Genomic DNA, 25,296 nt, shown 5'->3' with positions numbered 1-25,296 from the left:
ACTCACCAGTCATTCTCACTTCTCCCAACTCTAGATGCTGACATCCTATGTGTGGGAAGCCCGTGGTTTCCCAGCCTGGTGCCCTTTGTAATCCTGTTTCATCTACCTGGGAAACCCATTCCTATTTTCAACCGCCCATCTCAAATGCCTTCTCATCCAGGTTGTTTTTCCATTTCTCTCTACTTTAAGTCTCCATAGCACTTTGTGCATGTCTTCTAGAGCTTCCCTCACTCTGTGATATTAGAGTTATATGTGGTCTGTGCACTGGGCTATGTGCACCTTGAAAACAAGACCTTTGTCTTTTGACATCCTGTATCCACCCTCTACCCTTCTCAGAATGGTTGAGTACATTATTTGTTGAATTAAACCTAATCGCATCTATCTTTGCTTCTTTATTTTCTATTTTTTCCCTATTTGATCCCTTAGCTTCAGTCTTCACTAATTTCTGGATATATCCTCTCTTTCTATTCATTTGTCTCTTAATTTGTTAAGCAGACATTTATAATGTGCCTTCCAAGTGTCAGGCACTGGACGAGGCACTGGGGAGGACACAGTGAACAAAACACTGTCCCAGGAACCAAGAAGCCCACAGTCAGAAGGGAGGGATGGGGAGGAGAGAAGGACACGCTGCACTGGGGACTGCGGATGCAGTTTGGGGCAGTCAGGGGAGACTTTCTAGGGCTGTGATGTCTAAGCAGAATCACTGGCATTGGCTCATGTATTCCCTATGCCTGGATATACCCTCTTCATCCACTGGGACCAACTCCATTTGACCTCCTCCCCTCCAAACCCTTCTCCTGGAGGCAGTCTCCTCTCTCAGCTTTCAAGACAGTCGCCCTCCTGGTCCTCAGACATTCTGGTCTTTTGTCAACGTCCAACAGCATTGGTAAGGTTTTGTCCTTGATCTTTTCCTCATTTTTCCTGGTTTGGCTCTCACCTCGATGCAAACGACTTTCCCATGTGTGTCTCTAAGCCCCACTTCTGGTTTGAGGTACATCACTACCTGCCTGCTGGATCCAGCTTTCTATAGACATTCTGATGTTTCCTCAAATTTGGCACACCCAGAACAGATGTGATGTTTTTCTTCTGAGTTCCCACTCCTAGGACATTCCGGGGATAGTGGTATCCTCCAGAGGTCTTAGAGTGAAGCCAGGGAGGAGGCAGGCTACCACTTCCTTTTGTCTTTTTGCAGAACCTGATACAAAGTTTACTCTTGTCATGTTCTCTCCGGCTTGGAGACATTCCTTTGTGATAAGTACAACCATACTATGATTTGTCTCTATTCATAGTTAATTGCTACATCAAGAAGTTGCCTCAGCTAGTAGCCTACTTCTCAGATGTGCAGCACAATGGCAATGGAGTGCTGTGTGCCAAGCGCTGATTGGCTGGGTTTGCTCGTGGCCAGTTGTCTGAATACCAGTGAGCTCTGATAGTTTAGGATGGTTACCTACTATTCACCAAATACTTCCAGCTCTCTGCCTTTCTGGGACATGGAAGAATTGTAATTTTTGGCCCTCTTGTGGTTGAGTGGGGCCATGTAACTTGTTCCTGTTCTTGAGTCCTGAGTGCAAGTACTGTGCCTGGGCTGAAGCATTTAATTGAAAGTGGAAGACGCTTCCCAGAGCTCTTTCCCTTTGCCATGGCGACTGGCAATGTTTGTGATGACAGTTGCTTTGCCAGCCTGGGTTCTAGAATGAGAAGATACGGAGCAGTGGCTCCAGCTAGCTCATGATAGACACAGAGCTCAAGTAAGAAATAAACCTTTGTTGTTATAAACCACTAAGGTTTGGGTGTTGTAACGCAACTCATCCTGGGTAGCACCTTAATAGCGTGAAGTGAAGTCATATTTAGCACCATTTATATTTCAAGCACACATTCGTTTTTATAGATGAATAGCTGACATATCCACTTCCGTGAACTTTGTAGATGAAATTCCCAAAAACAATAGGTTTCTCTATTTCAAACAATGGCAGAAAATATATACACATTGAGATAGCATATTTTACACAAACCTAATCTGTGTGAAATCAGAGTATGTTCCACTTAATGAGTTAATAAATTAGGCTGGGACCACACTTACTGTCAAGTTTGCCTTAAACTACCTACCTCTGTTGTCACACCACATGCTTGATCTGCTGCTCAGATCTGACTCTGCGTCCACAGGAGTCAGCACGTGGTGGCTGCCTCGTTTCCATTGTAGCTCACTTTGATAAATCAGAAGTGGTGTTTCCAGTGATTTAAATCTCCCTGATCTTTCTCATTCCTGTTCCAACCTGCCACCAGAGTCTCAAGTTAGAAGGGCCCCTAGCTGTCACATACCCACCTCTCAAACCCCAGAATGGAGAGAGAGAAACCAAGTGAGGACCATCTATTAGTGGCAGAGGACAGACACTCGGAGTCCAGCCAAGGACAGTCCTTGGAGATCCTACAATTGACCAGGCCTCAATCCCTCTGCCTCAAATGCTGTTCCCTCTGTGGGTGACTAACTCCCCCATCTTCAGGTCTCTACTTAAATGTAGTCCTCCCAATGAGGCCTACCCTGCCTCCTAGATTTAAAATTGCAACCAGCTCCTCTCACCTTTCTTAACACTCATCTCCCTTTCCTTGTGTCTTTCCTCCACGGCATTTAACTCCTTGTAACATCCATATCATTTACTAGCTTATTGTTATTATTGTTTCTTACTCTCTCCACTAGAACATGAGCTCCACAAAAGGAATTTTGTCCTTTTTTTTGGTCAGTCTTGTATTCCAAGTAAACAGCAGAACAGTGCCTGGCACAGAGATAATGCTTGATAAATATCTGTTGAATGAATGAATAGGGTGGGGCCAGACATCTGTGATTTTGACAGTCTTCCCAAGTGAGTCCAAGCAGAGCAGGGTGGAGAACCACTGCCACATAGTCCTTAGTTCACTGGTGATGTGCGTAGTTCTTGCTCTTTACTCGATTTGGACCAAAGTGGCCAAGTGTGTTCTGGTTTCTTCCTGCTGTTCAGGGACAGCGTCCCTCCCACAGCCTTGGCAGAGCAAGGAAATGGAGTTGGTTCTGTGTGAGCCCATGATGGCTGCTTCTCTAAGTGCTTGTGTTCTCAATGGACACATTCCAAAAAAGAATACAAATCATGTGATACAGAATAATTTTTAGTGACTATTAAATTTGAGATGGAAGTGGAGGACACATTTCTTTCCCTGATTACATTTTCAGAGCAGAGATCTCCCTGGCACCCTGTAGCTGTCAGGAGAGCATCTGGCATTGGTCTTGTTGTGAACATGGCAGTAGTAACAGGGAGATATAGTGCCACGACATCATTTGTCCTTTTAAGAGAGGAAACATCATAGTTGGCAAGCAATAGACTCTGTAAAAACATTTTTTAAAATTCTTTTTATTTAAAGAGTACCATTTGTTCCTAATTTTTTGCCTGATTTGTGTTACAGTCTTGTGTATTTTTTATCTGCCTTCTGTTGCCCATATTCTTTTCCTTTTTTTTTTAATCAATAGACTATTTTTTAGAGCAGTCTTAGGTTTACACTAAATTGAGCAGATGGTAGGGAGAGTTCCCATACATGCCCTCCCAACATACACAGTTTGCCCTATCATTAACATCTTGCATTAATGTGGTGTATTTGTTAAAATTGATAAGCCAGTATTAATACACTACTATTAACTAAAGTCCATGGTTTACATTAGGGTTCACTCTTTGTGTTGTATATTCTCTATGAGTGACAAATGCATAATGTTGTGTATCTGCCATTACAATATCATACAGAATAGTTTCTCTGCTTTAAAACTCCTTCGTGCTCCACCTGGTCCTCCCTCCCTCCTCCAAACTCCTGGCAACCACTCATCCTTTTACTGTCTCTATAGTTTTCCCTTTTCTAGAATGTCATATAGTTGGAATCATATACTATGTAGCTTTCTTCAACTGGCTTCTTCTACTAAGTACTAAGCATTTAAGGTTCCTTCATGTCTTTTTGTGGCTTGATAGATCATTTCCGTTTTATCAGTGAATAATATTCTGTTATATAGATTACCACAATTTGTTTATCCATTCACCTTTTGAAGAACATCTTGGTTGCCTCTAGCTTTTAGCAATTATGAATAAAGCTGCTATAAACATTCATGTGCAGGTTTCTAAGTAGACATAAGTTTTCAACTCATTTGGGTAAGTATCTTGGAGCACCATGCTGGTTTGTATGGTAAGCGTATGTTTGGCTTTGTAAGAAACTGCCAAACCGTATTCTGAAGTGGCTATACCATTTTGCATTCCTACTAGCAATGAGTCAGAGTTCTTGTTGCTCCATATCCTTGCTAGCATTTGGTGTTGTCTGTTCTTTGGATTTTGGTCATTCTAATAGATGGGTAGTTGTTTAATTTGCAATTCCCTGATGACATATGATGTTGAGCATCTTATCATATGCTTATTTGCCATCTGCATAGCTTCATTGGTCAGGATCTGTTCAGCTCTTTTACTCATTTTTTTAACTGGGTTGTTTGTTTTCTTACTGTTGAGTTTTAAGAACTCTTTGATATTCGGGATACAATTCCTTTATCAGGTATGTGTTTTGCAGTTTTTTTTAATATAACAGCTTTTTTGAGATATAATTCACACACCATACACTTCACCTTTTTAAAATGTATAATTGAATGACGTTTGGTATATATAGAGTTGTGCAAATGTAACCACAATTAATTTTAGAACATTTTCTTCACCTCAAAAAGAAACCCATGGCTATTAACAGTCACCCTTCATTTCTCCCCACCGCCTCCAGCCCTCGGCAACCACTAATTTACTTTCTGTTTCTATAGGTTTGTCTATTCTGCTCAGTGCATGTGGAATCATATAATATGTCATCTTTTGTGACTAGCTTCTTTCATTTAGTGTAATTTTTCAAGGTTCATCTATGTTGTAGCTTTTATCAATACTTTATTTCTTTATATGGCCGAACAATATTCCACTAAATGTGTACCACATATTGTTTATTGATTTATCAGTTGACGGTCATTTAGATTGTTTCCACTTTTTGGCTATTATGAATATTGTTGCTATGGACATTTGTGTGGACATATGTTTTTATTTCTCTTGTGTATATACCTAAGAGTATAACTGCTGGGTCATATATGGTAGCACTACGTTTAACTTTTTTTTTTAAAGGACTTCTTTTTTTTTTGGTGAGGAAGCTTGGCCCTGAGCTAACATCTGTTACCAGTCTTCCTCTTTTTTTTCCTCCTCAAAGCCCCAGTATAGTTGTACATCCTAGTCGTGAGTCGTTCTAGCTCTTCTACATGGGATGCCACCACAGCACGGATTGATGAGCAGTGTGTAGTTCTGTGCCCAGGATCTGAACCAGTGAACCCTGGCTTGCCAAAGTGGAGCACACAAGCTTAACCACTTGGCCATGTGGCCAGCCCCTGTTTGACTTTTTGAGGAACTGCCAAACTGTTTTCCAAAATGGTGGCAGAATCTTACATAGCCACTAGCAATGTATGAAGATTCCAATTTCTCCACATTCTCATCAACACTTGTTTTTGTCCATCTGTTTGATTATGGTCATCTTAGTGGGTGTGAAGTGGTATCTCATTGTAGTTTTGATTTGCATTTTCACAATGACTAATGGTGTTAAGCATCTTTTCATAGCATCTTATTCACCATCTGTATGTTTTTGGAGAAATGTCTATTCCAATCCTTTCCCCATTTTAAAATTTAGTTGTTTTTCTTTTTGTTATTTAGTTATAAGAGTTTTTTAATACATTCTGGATACTAGACCCTTATCAAATATATAAATTGGAAACATTTCCTCCCATTCAGTGAGTTGTCTTTTCACTTTCTTTCTTGATAGTGTCCTTTGAAACACAAATGCTTTCAATTTTGAAGAAGTTTAATTTGTCAATTTTCCTTTTGTTGCTTGTACCTTTGGTCTTGTATCTAAGAAGCTATTACCTAAACCAAAGTCATGAAGATTAACAGCTGTGTTTTATTCTAAGAGTTTTTGTTGTTTTTTTTGTGAGGGAAATTGGCCCTGAGCTAACATCTGTTGCGAATCTTCCTATTTTTGCTTGAGGAAGATTGTCACTGAGCTAACATCTGTGCTAACCTTCCTGTATTTTTTGTATGTGGGATGCTGCCACAGCATGGCCTAACAAGTGGTGCTAGGTCCACACCTGGGACCCAAACCTATGAACTCCAGGCCACTGAAGCAGAGAATGCAAACTTAACCACTATGCCACTGGGTGGCCCCAGAGTTTTATAGGTTTAGGTCTTAGATCCATTTTGAGTTAATTTTTGCATATGGTGCATGTGTGGAAGGAGTCCAACTTCATTCTTTTGCATGTGGATATCCAGTAATCCCAGTACCATTTGCTGAAATGACAGCACACAGACTTTTAATGAAGAAGCTAATGTTACGTTTGAAAGAGGCAGAAGAGGGCTTCTTCAGCCAGGTCTTCTGACTCTGTGTTTTCCTTTGGGGTTGCCTGACCGAGAGTCACTCTGTAGGCAAGTGCTGATGGTGGCCGTGGCCAACTCTTCCCATCTTTCAATGCTCATCTCCTTCATTCCACACCAATTTCCTTCATCTTCTAGTGCACTTAGAATAAAACAGAGTCTCCATAAAAGGTCCTTACACATCTAGTCTCACCACTGTGTGAAGCTTGAATCTTTCCCACAGGATCCTGGATAAATTGCTGGCTTATTTCTCTTTAGATAACAGCAAGAAAGAGGAAACTCACTACTTTTGAAGTGACAAGTTCAATTAGTGGATGACTTGGTAATAATAACAATAACAACAACCACAACCACTATTTTTTGAGCCCTTACTCTGTGATAAGATGTATCATCTCCTTTTAATTCCTACAACAACCATCTGAGGTAGTTATTGTTAGTCTATTTTACAGAGAAGCACAGAGAAGTTATTTGCTCAAAGTCACACATATTGTTACTTTAACTATGTGGATCTAGGTTTAAATCTGCTCCATCTGACTCCAAAATCTGTCTTCCTAATTACTATATCCTTTCCAAATATGCTGTTGTGTTAGCAGATTTGGTTCTCTTCCCTCTGGGCACACAGGAGGACCAGCACACTTGTGATTAGGCGGGACTACATTACTATTTCCAGCCAATGGGCTGTGAGTTGAACTTCTAGGCTAAGGCATTTAAGAGCAGATGGGAGCTCTCCACTCTCTTTTTTCCGTTACAGCACTCCTCGAAGCAATGATTGGAGACGGTGAAGCTGCGTAAAATGAAAGATACCTGGATCCCTAAGTCACCACGTGGCAAATAGCTGCCTGGCCTTCATTTAACTTTGCCTGAGCAAGAAGCAAACTTTTATGTGTTAAACTTCTGAGAGTTTAAGGTTTGTTTGTTCTTGCTGTGTAGACTACCCCATCCGGAGTATTAAAGCTGAAGATTATAATTGCCTCCATTTATTTTACTCTTGATTGGCGTTCTGCCTTCTTGGGCTATCCACAAGGGTATGCCACATAATCTCAGTTTCTGACACCTGTCATATTGTTGTATTTGTTATTGTCTCCTGTGTGTTGATTTCCTGGCACTGATTAGTTAGCAGGTCAGAGATTATGTTCTATATTTCTTTTCTTTTTTCTTTTTTTTTTATAGATTGGCACCTGAGCTAACAACTGTTGCCAATCTTCTTTTTTTTTTTTCTGCTTTTTCTCCCCAAATCCCCCTAGCACATAGTTGTATATTTTAGTTGTGGATCCTCCTAGTTGTGGCATGTAGGACCCCGCCTCACTATGGCGTAATGAGCAGTGACATGTCTGCGCCCAGGATCCGAATGGGTGAAATCCCGGGCCGCCGAAGCGGAGCGTGCAAACTTAACCACTCGGCCACGGGGCTGGCCCCTATATTTCTTCTTTATCCTAGCAGCTCTAGGCACAAAATTAGTGCTAAAGCAATGCTAGCTAATTGTTGAATCCCCCAGAAAAACCTATTTGTATTTGTATTTACCCTGGCTTTAAAAAGTTAATATTCATTAGATTTTTCAGTTCAGTTGAAGACGCTATTCTATTTATAAGTCTAGAAAGTTTTAGCAATTACTTTTAAGGACTTTCAAAATAATAATTTGATCTCATTTATAGATTCAGTTAAATACTTTTAGCCCTTTAAAACTGCATTTATAAATGTGATATATTTTATTTCCTTTTAAAGCTATTTCAGTTGTCTAATTGACAAACCCTCCCAAGTACCCATGTAATTTTTATAAATCTAATAAATTAAACATATAGATATGGTGAACCTAATTTTTCTAAAATGTTTCACTACTGTATATAAACCTGGTAAGATTTCTACTTAAAAATCATAAATCTAAATCAATTACCTGATTACACATTTTTGATACAAACACAAACTTCTAGCAAAGTTGAAAGTATAGTCCAAACACTTTTTTTCAAACCATTTCAGAGTAAGTTGCCAATCTGATGCCTCATCACCTTCAACCTTCAAATGTTTTAGTGTATATTTTCCTAGAAAAAAGGACATTCTCCTATACAACCACAACACAGCCATTAAAATCAGGAGATTAAACTGATACATTACTACTATTAACTCCTTAGACCCCATTCAAGTTTTGTCAATAGTTGTAATGATGTTCTTTATAGCAAAAGGATAAGTTCAGAACCATATGTTCATTTAGTTGTCCTGCCTCTTTATTCTCCTTCAGCCTGGAATAGCTCCTCAGCCCTTCTTTGACTTTCATATTCGTGATATTTTTGAAGGTTGCAGACCAATTATTTTGCAGAGTAGTCCCCAGTTTGGGTATGTCCAATCCTCATGAGAGGTTCAGGGTATGCATCTTGGGCAGAAATATCATGGAAGCACTGTTATGTTCTTATTGCCTTCTGTCAGTTGGTGTGATTTCGTTTTTCTCATTACTGCTCATGTTCACTTTGATTGCTCGAGTAAGGTAGTGTCTTCCAGTCTTCACTGTAAACTGAATTTTTTAGTCCCTTTGTAACTAATCAGTATTTTGAAGCTATATAAATATCTCATTTTTGTAAAAGTTTTGAAAAAACTTTAACATATTCATTTATTTATTTATGCCTATATATTTCCTATTTTATTAAATGGATTATAATCCATTACTATCATTCTTTATTTTGATTCTCATGTTATCTATAATCAGGCTGGCTTGTTCCTTTTGACATGCCCCATCATTTTTTGAGCACTCTTTGCTCTCTGGCACAATACGATGTTTTGGGTTTATATTGCATTTCCCTGCCCTAGCCCTGGAATCACCCATTTCTCCAAGGAGCCATGATAGTATTTAGAAGCTAAGACTGGGGCTGTAGGTATACTCATTGCCATTGGGGTAATGCTCCTTCCAGGTTCTCTCTGTTGACAGAAACAGAGAGAAATGTGGCTTCCATTACTCTCAATATGTTTGTTTATTTATTTGATCAATACCTATGCACAAAATTAATCTCACACCTGGGCTGCCACCCTCTTTTCCCTGCTTGGACTCTGGCTCTCCACTCTAACCTCCCCCTGCATGGATCCCCTCCTCACCCTGCTTGGGATCTGACACTGCTCTGGACTGCTCCTCACTTACTATCTAAAGGTACAGTCAGTTCTCATTCGTGGTAGTTGTGTTCAATAAAGTCACCCTAAATACTGAATTAGTGAATACTGAACCATTGCTCCTAAAGGAAATATAGGATTAAGATCCTGAGAGCCTCTGGTCACAATATTTTTGTCAATGGATTAATACATGCCTCATTTTATGTGTATTTCTGCTTAAAGTACATTATTCAATAGATATTGTTGATTCATTAACATTGAACTCACAGCCAACAGCACTATAACCCATGCCTGAATAAAGTTTACCTAACACATGTATTCTCTCTATAAGGCTCTTCACAGCCTTCTTGCACTTAGAAACAGTAGACAGCACTTCAAGACCACACTTGGGCCATTTTAAATAGTGAAACAAGACCAAAAAAGGACAAAAATGTGAAAAACATGGCACTAAATAGATAAAGAAAAGGACACTTGTGGAGAAATGTGTCAAGATGGTGGTATAGGCAGACCCTGAACTCACCTACTCCCATGGACACAACCAAGTTACAACAACTCTGGGAATAATTACTCCAAGAGAGAACTGAAAACTGGAGAAAAAGAACCTCTTCAACAAGGGACAGTCCTGACTGAGGTGGAAGAGGCAGAAATTGCTTTTTTGAGAGAAAAAAAAAGCCACCTTCATGACCCCAGGAACTTCACAGCCAGCCAGGAGCAATCATAAGGTATGCAGCCTTCCCTGGAGGTGTGAGGGACCTGAACGGGGGAGCATTACTGCTATAAGCATCCTTTGGACTCAGCACAACCAAGATGAGACTCATAATATCTGGTTTTGCTGGCTACTAACAACAACAGTGACTACCCGCAGAAAAGCTGTCAGACATAAGGGAAAATGAAGCTGGTTCTTAAAGGACCCATGCACAAATTCACCCATTTTGGAAAGCAATCTAAAATCACCAGAAAGAAAGGTACACAGTCCTTTGATGAAAAGAGACTCACCTGATAGGCTCTGGGTGCATCTTGGTGAGAGGTGAGAACTCTCCAGGGACTGAGACTTTGGTGGCAGCCATTATTATGACCCAGTACAGGTATGCTGACACAGACACTGGCAGACACCATTGGAATTCTTCCCCTGGCCTGTTAGCCCAGGGGTCTGCCCCACCCACTAGAGCACTGATTTAATTCAGCTCAGCCAGGGCAGGCAGCCTGCCCTAGGGACTGGCCCCACCCAACAGCAAGCCCTTGGGTGACTTGTGGGCCTGGATAGGCTGGGTGTCTGGATCCTCTGCAGCTGAATGGGTCCGCCTCTGCAAGGCAAGGCATGCACAAGGAGTGGGTGGAGTGTGTGGGGCGTTGGTGGAGCGTGTGGGGTCTCTGCATTGGGGCAACTGGGTCCACTTCACAGGGTCAGGACATGTGCATGGGGCAGGACTGTGTTGATGGTGTGTGTGGACCTATGGGTGGTGGGACTTGTCAGCTGCAGAAGACTTGTGCTTCTCAAACAGCCACATAGGGAATTGACCCCACCTTCCAATGCCTGAAACAATTGGGTGCCCCCATGCCTGGGGCCACCCCACTCAGCTGCAATCATGAGAGAGCTGACAACAGCTTTGCGGGCTGGAGGCCTATAGCAATTGTAAGCTCCTGAGCCTAGCAACCAGCCACTCTGGGGGCCTACTCACTTAACAGAAAAACTTCAACAGGAATGTGCTATTAGACCTTGCAGCAACTGTGCTGGGGCTCCCCATGCCCAATAAAGTGACTGAAAGGTCCATAGCAGCCACATGCAGTTGAGCATTACAACCAGCTGGCAGATGGACAGCCTAGACTCCCTGGGCACTTTAAGCAAGAGCAAACCTGCCAAAACAGATGGACACATGTATCCCACACAGGGGTCACTACTGGAATATTTGGAACTGGTAATGAGAGGGAAGCATACTGCTGGGTATTATAAGGCATCTCTTACATAAGGCTACCTCTCTAAGATCAGAAGATGTAGTTGATCCACCTAATACATAGATATAAGCAAAGAAAAAAAAGCAAAATGAGGGGAAAAGGAATACATTCTAAGTAAGGGAACAGGACAAAACTCCAGAAAAAGATCTAAATGAAACAAATGAAGAATCTACCTGACAAAGAGTTAAAAAAAAAAAAAGTCATAAGGATGCTCACTGATCTTGGGAGAAGATTGGATGAACTCAGTGAGAATGTCAACAAAGAATTGGACAATATAAAAAACTACCAATCAAAATGAAGGATAAAATACTGGAAATGAAAAATTCACTAGAGGGACTTAATAGCAGAGTAGATGATACAGAAGAACAGATCAGTGAACTGGATGAAAGACTAGAGGAAATCACCCAGGCTGAACAGATAAAAGAAAAAAGAGTTAAAAAGAACAAAAACAGTCTAAGGGACCTCTGGGACAACATCAAGTGCACAAACATTCATATTATAGGTGTCCCAGAAGGAGAAGACAGAGACAAAGGGGCAGAGAATCTATTTGAAGAAATAATAGCTGAAAACTTTCCTAATCTAAGGAAAGAAACAGACATCTAGGTGTGAGAAGCAGAGATAGCACCAAACAAGACAAACCCAAAGAAGCCCACAGTAAGACACATTATAATTAAAATGTCCAAAATTAAAGATAAAGAGAGAATCCTAAGAGCTGCAAGAGAAAGGCAACAAGTTACAGACAAAGGAAACCCCATAAGTCTATCAGCTTATTTCTCAGCAGAAACGTTATAGGCCAGAAGAGAGTGGCATGATATATTTAAAGTGCTGAAAGGAAAAAACCTACAGCCAAAAATACTCTATCTAACAAGGTTATCATTCAGAATGGAAGGAGAGAGAAAGAGTTTCCCAGACAAGCAAAAATTAAAGGAGTTATCACCAACAACCAGTTTTACAAGAAATGCTAAAGGGACTTATTTAAGTGGGAAAGAGAAGACCACAAATAGGAATGAGAAAATTATCACACACACACAAAAAGACCCAGGCAATAAAATCACGGGTAAAGGCAAATATACAGTAAACATGGCAGATCAACCACCTATGAAGATAATATGAATGTCAAAAGACAAAAGTACTAAAATTACCCAGTTCAATGATAAGAGGGTAGCAGATACACATCCACAAAAAAGAGGTTAGACATGATATCGAAAATATAAAATGTGGGAGGAGAGGAATAAAAGAGTAGAGCTTTCAGAAAGAGGTCAAACTAAAGAGACCATCAATTTAATATAGATTGCTATATACATAGGTTATTATATATGAACCTCATGGTAATCACAAAACAGAAACCTATAATAAATATACAAAAGATTAAGAGAAAGGAACCCAAACATAATACTAAAGAAAGCCAAAAAAACCACAAAGGAAGAGATCAAGAGAATAAGAAAGGAACAGAGAAGAACTAGTAAAACACTCAGGAAAAAGTAACAAGTTGGCAATAAGTATATACTTATCAATAGCTACTTTAAATGTCAATGGACCAAATGCACCAATCAAAAGGCATAGAGTGGCCGATTGCATAAAAAAACAAGACCCATATATATGCTGCATACAAGAGACACACTTCAGACCTAAAGACACTCACAAACTGAAAGTGAAGGCATGGAAAAAGATACTCCACACATATGGCAATGAAAAGAAATCTGGGGTAGCCATACTTATATCAGACAAAATAGACTTTAAAACAAAAACTGTAACAAGAGACAAAGAAGCGTGCTATGTAATGATAAAGGGAACAATCCAATAAGAGGATATAACACTTGTAAATATCTATGCACCCAACATAGGAGCACCTAAATATATAAAGCAATTATTATTATTTTTAAAAATTCTATTTTTCCTTTTTTCCCCCAAAGCCCCCTGGTACATAGTTGTGTATCCTTAGTCCTTCTAGATGTGGCATGTGGAATGCTGCCTAAGCATGGCTTGATGAGTGGTGCCAGGTCTGCAACCAGGATTCAAACCGGTGAAACCCTGGGCTGCCAAAGCAGAGCATGTGAACTTAACCACTCGGCCATGGGGCTGGCCACTAAAGCAATTATTAACAGACATGAAAGGAGAAAGAAACAGTAACACAATAATACTAGGGGACTTTAACACTCCAGTTACACCAGTATATACATCATCCAAACAGAAGATCAGTAAGGAAATATTGGCCTTAAATGACACATTAGACCAGATTGACTTAGTAGATACATACAGAACATTCCATCCAAAACCCACAGAATAGACACTCTTTTTAAATGCACATGGAACATTCTCCAGGATTGATCACATATTATGCCACAAAACAAGTGTCATAAATTTAAGAAGATTGAAATAATACCAAGTATCTTTTCTGATCATAAAGGTATGAAACTAGACATCAACTACAGGAAGAAAATCAGAAAAGCCACAAATATGTGGAGATTAAAAAAATGCTACTGAACAACAATTGCGTCAATGAAGAAATCAAAGGTGAAATCAAAAAATATCTGGAGACAAGTGAAAATGACAATACCACATTCCAAAATTTATGAGATCTAGCAAAAGTGGTTCTAAGAGGGAAGTTTATACTCATACAGGCCTACCTCAACGAACAAGAAAAATCTCAAATAAATAATCTAAAAGTGTATCTAAAGGAACTGGAAGAAGAAACAAACAAAGCTCCAAATTGGTAATAAGGAAGGAAATAATAAAAATCAGCACAGAAATAAATGAAATAGAGACTAAAAAATCAGTGGAACCAAGAACTGGTTCTTTGAAAAGATAAACAAAATTGACAAACCTTTAGCTAGATTGACCAAGAAAAAAAGAGAGAAGTCTCAAATAAATAAAATCAGAAATGAAAAAGGAGAAATTACAATGGACACCTCAGAAGTACAAAAGATTATAACAGAATATGATGAAAAGCTATATGCCAACAAATTCGATAATCTAGAAGAAATGGATAAATGCTTAGATTCATATAACCTTCCAAAACTGAATCAAAAAGAAATAGAGAAATTGAATAGACCAATCGCCAGTAAGGAGATTGAAACAGTACTCAAAAATCTCCCCCAAAATAATAAGCCAGGACCAGATGGCTTCCCTGGTGAATTCTACCAAACATTCAAAGAAGACTTAATGCCTATCCTTCTCCAACTCTTCAAAAAACTAAAGAGGAGGGGAAGCTTCCTAACTCATTCTATGAAGCCAACATTACCCTGATACCAAAACGAGACAAGGACAACACGAAAAAAGAAAATTACAGGCCAGTATCACTGATAACCTCGATGCAAAAATCCTCAACAAAATATTAGCAAATTGAATACAACAATACATTAAAAAGATCATACACCATGATCAAATGGGATTTATTCAGGGATGCAAGGATGGTTCAACATCCGCAAATAATCAATGTGATACACCACATTAACAAAATGAACAATAAAAATCACATGATCATCTCAATAGATGCAGAGAAAGCATTTGACAAGATACAGCATCCATTTATGATAAAAAATGAATAAAATGGGTATAGAAGGAAAGTATCTCAACATAATTAAGGCCATATATGGCAAACCCACAGCTAATATCATTCTCAATGGAGAAAAACTGAAAGCTATCCCTCTAAGAACAGAAACCATACAAGGATGCCCACTTCCACCACTCTTATTTAACATAGTATTGGAAGTCCTAGCAGAGCAATCAGGCAAGAAAAAGAAATAAAAAGGATTGAAATTGGGGGCTGGCCCTGTGGCTGAGTGGTTAAGTTCGCGCGCTCTGCTGCAGGCGGCCCAGTGTTTCGTTGGTTCGAATCCTGGGTGCGGACATGGCACTGCTCATCAAACCACGCTGAGGCAGCGTCCCACATGCCACAACTAGAAGGACCCACAACGAAGAATATACAACTATGTACCGGGGGGCTTTGGGGAGAAAAAGGAAAAAAATAAAATCTTAAAAAAAAGGATTGAAATTGGAATGAAGAAGTGAAACTGTCACTTTGCAGATGACACGATCTTATATATAGAAAACTCTAAAGAATCTGCCAAAAAAACTTTTAGAAATAATAATACAGTAAAGTTGCAGGATACAAAATCAACATACAAAAATCAAGTGCATTTCTACACACTAACAATGAAGTAGCAGAAAGAGAAATTAAGAATAGAATCCCTTTTTTTTTTTTTTGAGGAAGATTAGCCCTGAGCTAACTACTGCCAATCCTCCTCTTTTGCTGAGGAAGACTGGCCCTGAGCTAACATCCATGCCCATCTTCCTCTGCTTTATACATGGGACACCTACCACAGCCAAGCGGTCCCGTGTCTGCACCCGGGATCCAAACCCGCGAACCCCGGGCCACTGAGAAGCAGAACGTGTGAACTTAACTGCTGTACCACCAGGCCGGCCCCTACAATCCCATTTAAAATCGCAACCAAAAGAATAAAATACCTATGAATAAACTTAATCAATGAGGTGAAAGATCTGTGCACTGAAAATGACAAAAGATTGTTGAAAGAAGTTGAAGAAGACACAAAAAAATGGAAAGATATTCTGTGCTCTTGGATTGGAAGAATTAGCATAGTTAAAATGCTTCCTAAAGCAATCTACAGATTCAATGCAATCCCTATCAAACTTCACAGAAATACAACAAAGAACCCTAAAATTTATATAGAATAGCAAAAGACCCTGAATAGCCAAAGGAATCCTGAGAAAAAGGAACAAAGCTGGAGGTATCACACTCACTGATTTCAAAATATCCTATAAAGCTATAGTCACCAAAACAGCATGCTACTGGCACAAAAAACAGACAGATAGATCAACGGAACAGAATCAAGAGCCCAGAAATAAACCCACACATTTGTGGACAGCTAATTTTTGACAAGGTAGCCCAGAACATACAATGGAGAAAGGAAAGTCTCTTCAATAAATGGTGTTGGGAAAACGGCACGGCCACATGCAAAAGAATGAAAGGAGACCACTGTCTTACATCATACACAAAAATCAACTCAAAATGGATTAAAATCTTGAATATAAGACCTGGAACCACTAAATTTCTAGAAGAAAACACAGGCAGTGCGCTCTTCAACATCAGTCTTATCATCATATTTTCAAGTACCATGTCTGACAGGGCAAAGGAAACAATAGAAAAACTAAACAAATGACTACATCAAACTAAAAAGCTTCTGCACAGCAGAGGAAACCATCAACAAAATGAAAAAACAATCTAACAATTGGGAGAAGATATTTGCAAACCATATGTCTGATAAGGGGTTAATACTCGAAAGGTAAAAGAACTCATACATCTCAACAACAAAAAACTAACAACCCAATTAAAAAACGGCCAAAAGATCTAAACAGACATTTTTCCAAAGACGGTATACAGTTGGCCAACAGTCACATGAAAGGATGTTAAACATCATTAACTGTCATGGAAATGCAAATCAAAACTATGATGAGATATCATCTCACTCCCATCAGAATGGCTGTAATTAACAAGACAGGAAACAAGTGTTGGAGAGGATGTGGAGAGAAGGGAACCCTCATACACTGCTAGTGGGAGAGCAAACTGGTGCAGCCACTGTGGAAAACAGTATGGAGATTCCTGAAAAAATTAAGAATAGATCTACCATATGATCCAGCTATCCCATTGCTGGGTATTTATCCAAAGAACATGAAAACATGAATGCATAAAGATACATGCACCCCTAGGTTCATCACAGCATTACCCACAACAGCCAAGACTTGGAAGCAACCTAGGTGCCCATCAAGGGATGAATGGATAAAGAAGATGTGGTATATATACAAAATGGAATACTACTGAGCCATGAGAAACAATGAAATCCAGCCATTTGTGCTGACATGGATGGATCTTGAGGGTATTAAGCTAAGCGAAATAAGTCAGAGGGAGAAAGTCAAATCTCACTCTTAAATAGAAGATAATCAAAACAACAACAAACTGATACATATAGACAGAGATTGGATTGGTGGTTTCCAGAGGCGAAGGGGAGAGGGATGAGGGCAAAAGGGGTGATTAGGCACATGAGTGTGGTGATGGATTGTGATTAGTCTTTGGGTGGTGAACATGAAGTAATCTACACAAAAATCGAAGTATAATGATGTACACCTGAGATTTATATAATGTTATAAACCAATGTTACTGCAATATAAAAAAAAAAAGAAAATGACACGTTTACAGTATGATAGCTGAAACAAGATGGCAGAGGGTTGTCTTGTTCAACCTCAACTGGGAAGGTGACTCAAATTTTTTGCTGCTCTGTGCATGCCCATGAATGACTTCAAAGGTGTCATGAGTAATCATTTTGGGATTACAAATAAATTTTAGTGAGTAGGCAATATGGGATCCACAAATAACGAGAATTGACTGAATCCACTTTGCTCTGCCTCACCCAGTGGCTGTTGCACTGACAGGGGAAGAAAGGGAAGGGAAGAGAGAGAAAGAGCTTGATGACATGTTTGAAATTGAAGTCACAAGGCTGAGCTGTTATACTAACAGGCTAAATTCTTTTAAGCACTAGAAGTACACAAAAAACAATGTGTACAAACATCTTAACTCAAAAATATTAATTCTCTGAGTGTTCTTCTTCTAAACATTTCCCTACTTCCTTCTAAATCATACCAGGTTTGAAAGATACTTATCCATTAAGGAAATTATATTATCTCACACGATTTTTTTTTCCTGAGGAAGATTTGCCCTGAGCTAACATTTGTCACCAATCTTCCTCTTTTTGTTTGGGGAAGATTCACCCTAAACTAACATCTGTGCCATTCTTCCTCTATTTTGCGTGTGGGTTGCCACCACAACATGGCCACCAATGAGTGGTGTAGGTCTGCACCGAGGAACCAAGCCCGGGCCGCTGAAGTGGAGTGCACACAACTTAACGGCTAGGCCACAGGGCCAGCCCCTCACAAAATTTTTAGTATTATCTTCTGATACAATTTTTGAGTTTGGCTCATTGACTTACTTAAGGTTGCAAAACTACCAGAGAAGTGGGCTGCTGATGGGATTCTTGTTGGTGACCTGGACAGGATTCGGGGAATTAGTGTGTGCTGGAGTCACTCGTACAGGTTTGCACGAGATGGCTGTGCAATCTCTTCTCAATTCTATATTCTGAGCCTCGCATTAGTGGTTTGAAATTGGCTATGGTGGGTGTATTTACACCATGGAAATCTGCAAATGCTACAAATCAGAGCTTTTTGGGAGAACTGGTTTTTAAACCTTAACCAGCACACCTCTGCCCTGAACCCTATTTATAGTTACTGTACCAATGACTTCATAACCCAGAAAGGGAGTGCTCAGATAGCCAGAAACCCTTCTCACCTCTACTCACAGAAGTCTTCAACCCTTATATCACTTGTTTGGATACTACATTTCTTCGGCTCTTAAGATACGTAACCTCAACTCTAAAGATTTAAATTTGATGGATTTCTGCATTCTTTCACCTTCCTAGGACCAAACAACTCTAACAGCCATGGAAATAAAATCTGACTGAGTCCAGACTCTTTCTCAGCTTTGTCCAGCTCGGTCATGACCTTCAAAGTCATTCTATGTCCCCCCACCCCAACCTCTAACCCAGTGTACATCCTGCTGCAGTATCCAGCCCAGAATCCTCATGCTATAAACTTTCCTTGTATTTTTTTCTTGCTTAGGGTCCAGATGAAGTCTCCTTTTACAGACAAGTCCCGTGCTCTCACAGCTTGGGGGTCAGGCACCGCCCCCCCCCCCCCCCCCCCCCCCGCCGACCCGCCGCAGGCCTCCTCTAGCCGGGTGAGCCGCCACAGCCAGTTCCCCTAACACCTGGCACCAGGATGTGGACAAAGAACTCGTGCTGTTGTGCTGATCCTAGTGACTCAAGCTGTAAAACTGCAGGCCAAGTTGTTAAACCCAGTTTCAGGTAGACAGCCAAACAGGGCCAAGGCTGCCCTGCATCTGGGTTTTGGCAAACAGCACAGTTTCCCCATCTGTGGGAGCCTTAGTGTGGCCTTTCCCTCCAGGAGGCAGTGCCAGTATAATTTATTAGGCCATAATTGTTGAAAGGAACAGTCCTTTTGGCCATTCATTCAGGCCAAAAATATTTCTTTATTGAGCATTCTCAGTGTTCTCAGCCTTGTGCTATGTGGGGTGTGTGTGTGTTGAGGAGAGAGTCACAAAAAAGACCAAGACTCAGTTCCTCTCGTGTAGCTTACAAGTCAAGCAACAATAGAAAGCAGAATATAGTAAATGCCAAATAAGTAGTAGAAACAGAAAATGCTAAATAATTTCAAAGGAAGAACTTCTCAGAGTGGCCTTGAATTTCATGAGTGTTTGAAGGTTGAATGGGACTTAGTGAAAAGCAAGGTGAGGGCACCTTACCTGAGAGAAGAGCTCACAGGCTTGGTGTTCAATGGCCGAGGGCATGTCCAGGGAGTGCCAAGTCGTAGGCATGGAATTTCTGAGGTGGACTCTCCTGGGGAGGGTCTCCTGAGAGAAGAGCTGAAGATATGGGGAGGGGATCTGGAATGACGGGCAAAGGAGTTTGAACATCATTTTGTAAGAAACAGGAAACTTCATCGAAAGTTTTTAAGGCGAGGAGCAGCATGATCTGGTCCGTGTCATGTGAAAACCAAATTGGGATTTCTGCTCTCACCATTGGAAGTATTTTCTCTAAGAGGAGCTTCAGCAATGTGCTGAGTTTTCCAGGTTAAGGGGGTCATGAGTGAAGGAAGAAGGTAGGTGTGTTTCCAAGAGCATCTCTTCTGTGCTCACTGGGCTGTTCCCGTTGTCCAGTTACCATCTGCAGTAGATGTCGGAAGTAACAATGTGATTCATCATCATAATAATAACCATAAAAGTAACAAGTATAGGTAAAATTTATTGAGTAATTCCTATGTGTTAGACCCTGAGCTAAGCACTCTACATGTATGATTTTGTAAAATACTTACATCAACTCTGCGAAGTAGATACTATTCTTATCCTGATTTTACAGATGAGAAAACTAAAGCACAGAGAAGTGAAGTGATTTGCCCAAGGTCACACAGCCACGAAGTGGCAGGGGGAAGATGAGAGCCTAGACTCACTCGAGAGCTTGAGCTCTGCCCTTCTACACCGTCTACACCGTCTTCTGAGATGAGGCACTTCCTCTATGGAGCAGTCCCCAGGGTGTCTGGGCAAGAGAGTGAATGAGAGGCTGGATGTCAACCCAAGTAAGTGGTTCAGTGGGTAGTTGAAGGATCACATCCGGAGGGCGCTGGAGGATGAATTCAGAATGACGTGTGTGTGTCACAGGCTCTGACCACCATCCTGATAGTTCAATTAGTTTAATGATGGATGAATGAGTTAATTAATTGATTGCTAACTGGTGGCCCACAGGACATCTGTTCTACAGACATTTTTGTCCCACATCCTGTTAAAAAAACCCACAGAGTCAATGTTTTAAAATCAGGTGATTTAAAAAAAAAAATCTAGAATTCCAGATTCTCTTACAAAAGCTGGAGATCTGGCAATAGCATATTTGCATTCCTGCAGAGCAACAGTCAGCTGGAGCAAATAGCAGCCGCCCCCGTGCCAAGGGGCTTTTGCTCCCCTGTTCACAGAGCCCACGTCATTCACACGGAGTACACACTTACACCCAGCCCTAGTGATCCACTTTTCTTACCTCCTTGGCCTCTATAGGTATTTGATTTTGAGGCCCTGTTGATAGGTGATTCCTCAAATAATCACAGGTGAAGTGAAAGTGGGAGGAACAGCAAGAAAATGGATAACAGCATCAAGATCCAGAAAGATCTAGTCAACAGATGTGCATCTAGTGAAAGTTTAATAGAGATACATGTAAAGTCTTATAATTGTCCATTAAATCAACTGTACTAGTCGGGACACAGGGATATAGCTTAAAAGTAATAAACTTAAAAAAAACCCCACAAGTTTTAGTTGATAAAAATCCTCAATATGAATCAATAGTATGATATGAGTGTCAAAAAAGCTGTGACTTTGGGTTATGTTAATAGAAGTATATAGCAAATGTTGGGCTTCCTTGTACCAGGGATTAGAGGTATACTGCATAGCCTCCCAGGAAGAGTATGAATTAATTTCACAGGGTAGAGACTAAGGGAAGACAGATATTGGCACAGTGTAAGGAAGCTGCCCAAAGACAGGAGCGCTGCTCAGGAAGCAGTGCATTTCCTGGAAACTGGAGTGTTCAAGCATGAACAGGATGACCACATGGCAGAAGGATGGAGTGGTGAGACCATCAGAGGAAGATTGGTCTCAGAGAACTTAAGGTCCATTTTAACCCTCGCATTCCATGATTCCAGGTACTAGAAGTCTCTCTGCAGAAAGGAATATGAGTATTAACCTCTTTGTGCCATTTCATTTGTGAGAACTACACGTATGGCACTAGTTTAGAAGAAAGCACTGGTTAACCATACACTAACAACTTGCCAGATATTGAGGGTCCTTGTGTAATTTCAACCCAAATCTGGAAGTCTGCTCCCTTAACAACACTTTGTAACCACTGGGTTAGCAATGAGTCTGTAATATCCAATGCACATAATCACCCCACCGAGGAGGCGATGCTCTGCAGTGGAAAAGAACCCCAGCTCTGCAATCAGCCAGCCTGGGATCCAATCCTGATCCAGGTTACTCATGTGTAGAATGAGGATAATCACACCTACATACAAGTTAATATATAAAGTGTTTGTAATTTAGTAAATGATCAACAGAGAATAACCAAAGGCTTATTTTTCTTTATAAATATTTTTAAGACCAGACTTACTTTTTGTTGTTGTTTTCATCCTATTGTGGCTGTGTCTGTGAGGCTGCTTACATTTCAGCAGCTTTGACTCTTAAAAAAAAGCATGTGTTGAGGAGACTGGATGGAGGGTTGGAAGATCTGAGCTCCGATTATGGGCGGGATCCACCCACCGTTCACATGGAGAGATCGTCACTAGCAATTTTAATAAGAAGCACCTTATTCACCATCTAACTCAGAATCTCCTGTAAGAGCCTCCCTAGAAGGTATTTCTTTCATCAGCTCCTCAAAGTGCCACCTGCAGGTGCCCAAACATGCCAAGCACACCTGCAGCCAGGACCTTTTTGCTGTTGCTTCTTCTACGTGAAACTCTCTTGCCTCAGGTTGTGCACAACTCAGTCTCTTTCTTCATTCACATATTGCCTTGTCAGAGGAAGTTTCCCTGAGCAGTCCAACTGGAATAGCACTTGCCCCTTGTCCTGGTTTATCTTCCTTTGAACATCACCTGAACATACGATGTAATTATTTATTACCTTTATTGCCCTATTGAATGTGTTTTCCTTGAGAGCAGGGACTTGGTTGTAAACAGAGCTCTTTTCCCAGGGCCTGGAAGCTGCTGGCATTTGTTAGGTTTCAATGAACATTTTTGGATTGTGTGGTTTACAATGGCCTTCTGGATGGCTTTATTACTTTCTAGAAAAACTGTACTCCAACCCATGCTGAGTTCACTCTGAGTAATGGATCTGCGGCCCAACGGCAATTCCTAGAAAGAGAATGCTACCCTCCTGGCACTGGGATGGGTCTCTTTTGTGGCTGGCTCATCTACCTTTTGCTTCCCTTCTGCTGCTAAGGTTAAACAGTAGCAGCAAGAGACTGAGAGCAGGTGCAGGGGCTCCAGAAGAATGAGACATTTACTCACATAAAGGGGAAGGAGGACAAAGTGCTCTATTTCTAGTGAGCCGCCGCGCAGAGTAATCCCTGGAAATGGGTTAGCACTTCCCAGTCCTGTCTTTGAATGGTCCAATTGTCTGGCCCCAGAGAGCTGGTAAAGCTGCTTATAGATGGGCTTTCATGCTCAAGCAAGGAAAGAGTTTCCTTCTGATCGTGCAGCTGAAGGTAAACCTTTCATACGTCTCATCTATACACAACCATTGCATTTTATTCGCACGGAAGATCATGTTTACTCCTTTGGCCCTTGAAAGGCGGATCCTGTTGAAGCAATTATTCACCAGCAGTTCACATGCTGTTTAAACCTGTATTTCAAAACTGTGTTTGACATTGGAAATAAACTCGATTGGCTTGAAGGGGTTTTACGTGTTGGCATTTGGCTTGTTGGGCAGACGGTGCTTTTGAGCTGACAATTCAAACTATATCTTCTGATGGAAAGTGGTCAAATTGATATGGCTGTGGGTCTTAAATGAGGAAATATTTTTGGATTGCTATCCATATAATTATGTTTTTCATGACAGTGATTTTAAAAAGCTAACTGATAAAACTAAACAACTCACAGGGTAGGGGAGTGAGGGCTGAAAAACAACGCTTAGACTTTAGTAAGACAATTAACTCAGCAATTAGCTATATTTTGTATTCTGCATTTGTCCTTCATAACATGCAGCACATGCAGCATATGCAAGCATTTCTCCTTGTCACCAGAGCTTGCTGCAAGCTGACTCTGGCCACAGAGAATGGACAGAGGCTCCTCCCTTGAAACCCCTTTCCTTCAGGATAGGGGGTGAAAATGTGGTGGATGTATGACTCCTAGGATATTCATTTCCCATTTACTGGACTATAAAAATGGCTGAGGCCCAGATAGGAGACAGGCAGAGACCATGGCCTTTTGTTAATGACCTTCAAGCATGTTATAAACCAACTCTGGAATAAGCATACACATACCCATTTCCATCTTTGTGCTACCCACTCTGTCTTGCTCAAAAAGATGGTGGGTCCTTAAATGGTAGGGTCTATGAGTCATTCCCCTAGGCCTAGAAAGTGCCTGGTAAAGGGTGCTCAATAATGATATTGAGGGGGCCGGCCCAGTGGTGCAGTGGTTAAGCACACATGTTCCGTTTCTCAGCAGCCCAGGGTTCGCTGGTTCGGATCCCAGATGTGGTCATGGCACCACTTGGCAAAAAGCCATGCTGTGGCAGGCTTCCCACATACAAAGTAGAGGAAGATGGACACAGATCTTAGCTCAGGGCCAGTCTTCCTCAACAAAAAGAAGAGGACTGGCAGTAGTTAGCTCAGGGCTAATCTTCCTCCAAAAAAAAAAAAAAAAGATCATTGAATAGAATTGAATGATCACAAAGCAGAATTTTAGAAATGGAGGGACTTCAGAGACCATCTAGGCCAAGAATCTGATTTCATAGAGAAGGTCCTGGAGAGGTGCAGTGATTTGATTTGAAGAGTTGCCTAAGATCCAGTAAGGCTGGCAGTCATCAATCACCAGGGCTTTTGCTTTCTTGCCAGACATTTTTACACTAGAAAAACAGAAGTTTCAGAGCTGGAAGAGGAAGACATTCGTAAAACATCTTTCACTTGTGTGTCTCTGTGTTTGTGGGTCACAACTAATTTCTTTCTATTTGCAGTATAGAAAAGTCATCCCTCTAACACTGTCATTTTATAGATGAGGAGGTTGAGCTCTGGAGTCACAATGCAGTTGCCTGGGGTTACATGGTTGGGTATGTGGCAGGACCTCCTTATTCTCTAGGAGCTAAGCCTGGCATTTTCCTGGGCGACCGAGTGCACGCCCTCCAGAGCACTGGGAACTTACCGAAGTGCCCATGGGGAAGTGAGACTACGTAAGCCAACCACAATAAAAGATCCCCAAAGGCAAAGACTTTGGGTCTGTGGCAGTGCTTAGCACATACTAGGTGCCCAGAAAGTATCTGTTGAACGAATGAAGTACTAAAGGTATTTTGAAGCTGACCATGTAGAGAATGGCTGTAAAGTTACAGCACAAAAACAATCTCTACTTTCACAGAACGTTTACATTGAAGTGAGTCTTGTTTTCCAAAGAATTCATCCTTTGAGGCTATATATATTTATTTCAA

Source organism: Equus asinus, chromosome 2 (genome assembly GCF_041296235.1).
Source record: "Equus asinus isolate D_3611 breed Donkey chromosome 2, EquAss-T2T_v2, whole genome shotgun sequence".
Taxonomy (NCBI): Eukaryota; Metazoa; Chordata; class Mammalia; order Perissodactyla; family Equidae; genus Equus; species Equus asinus.
This window is presented reverse-complemented; position numbering follows the sequence as displayed.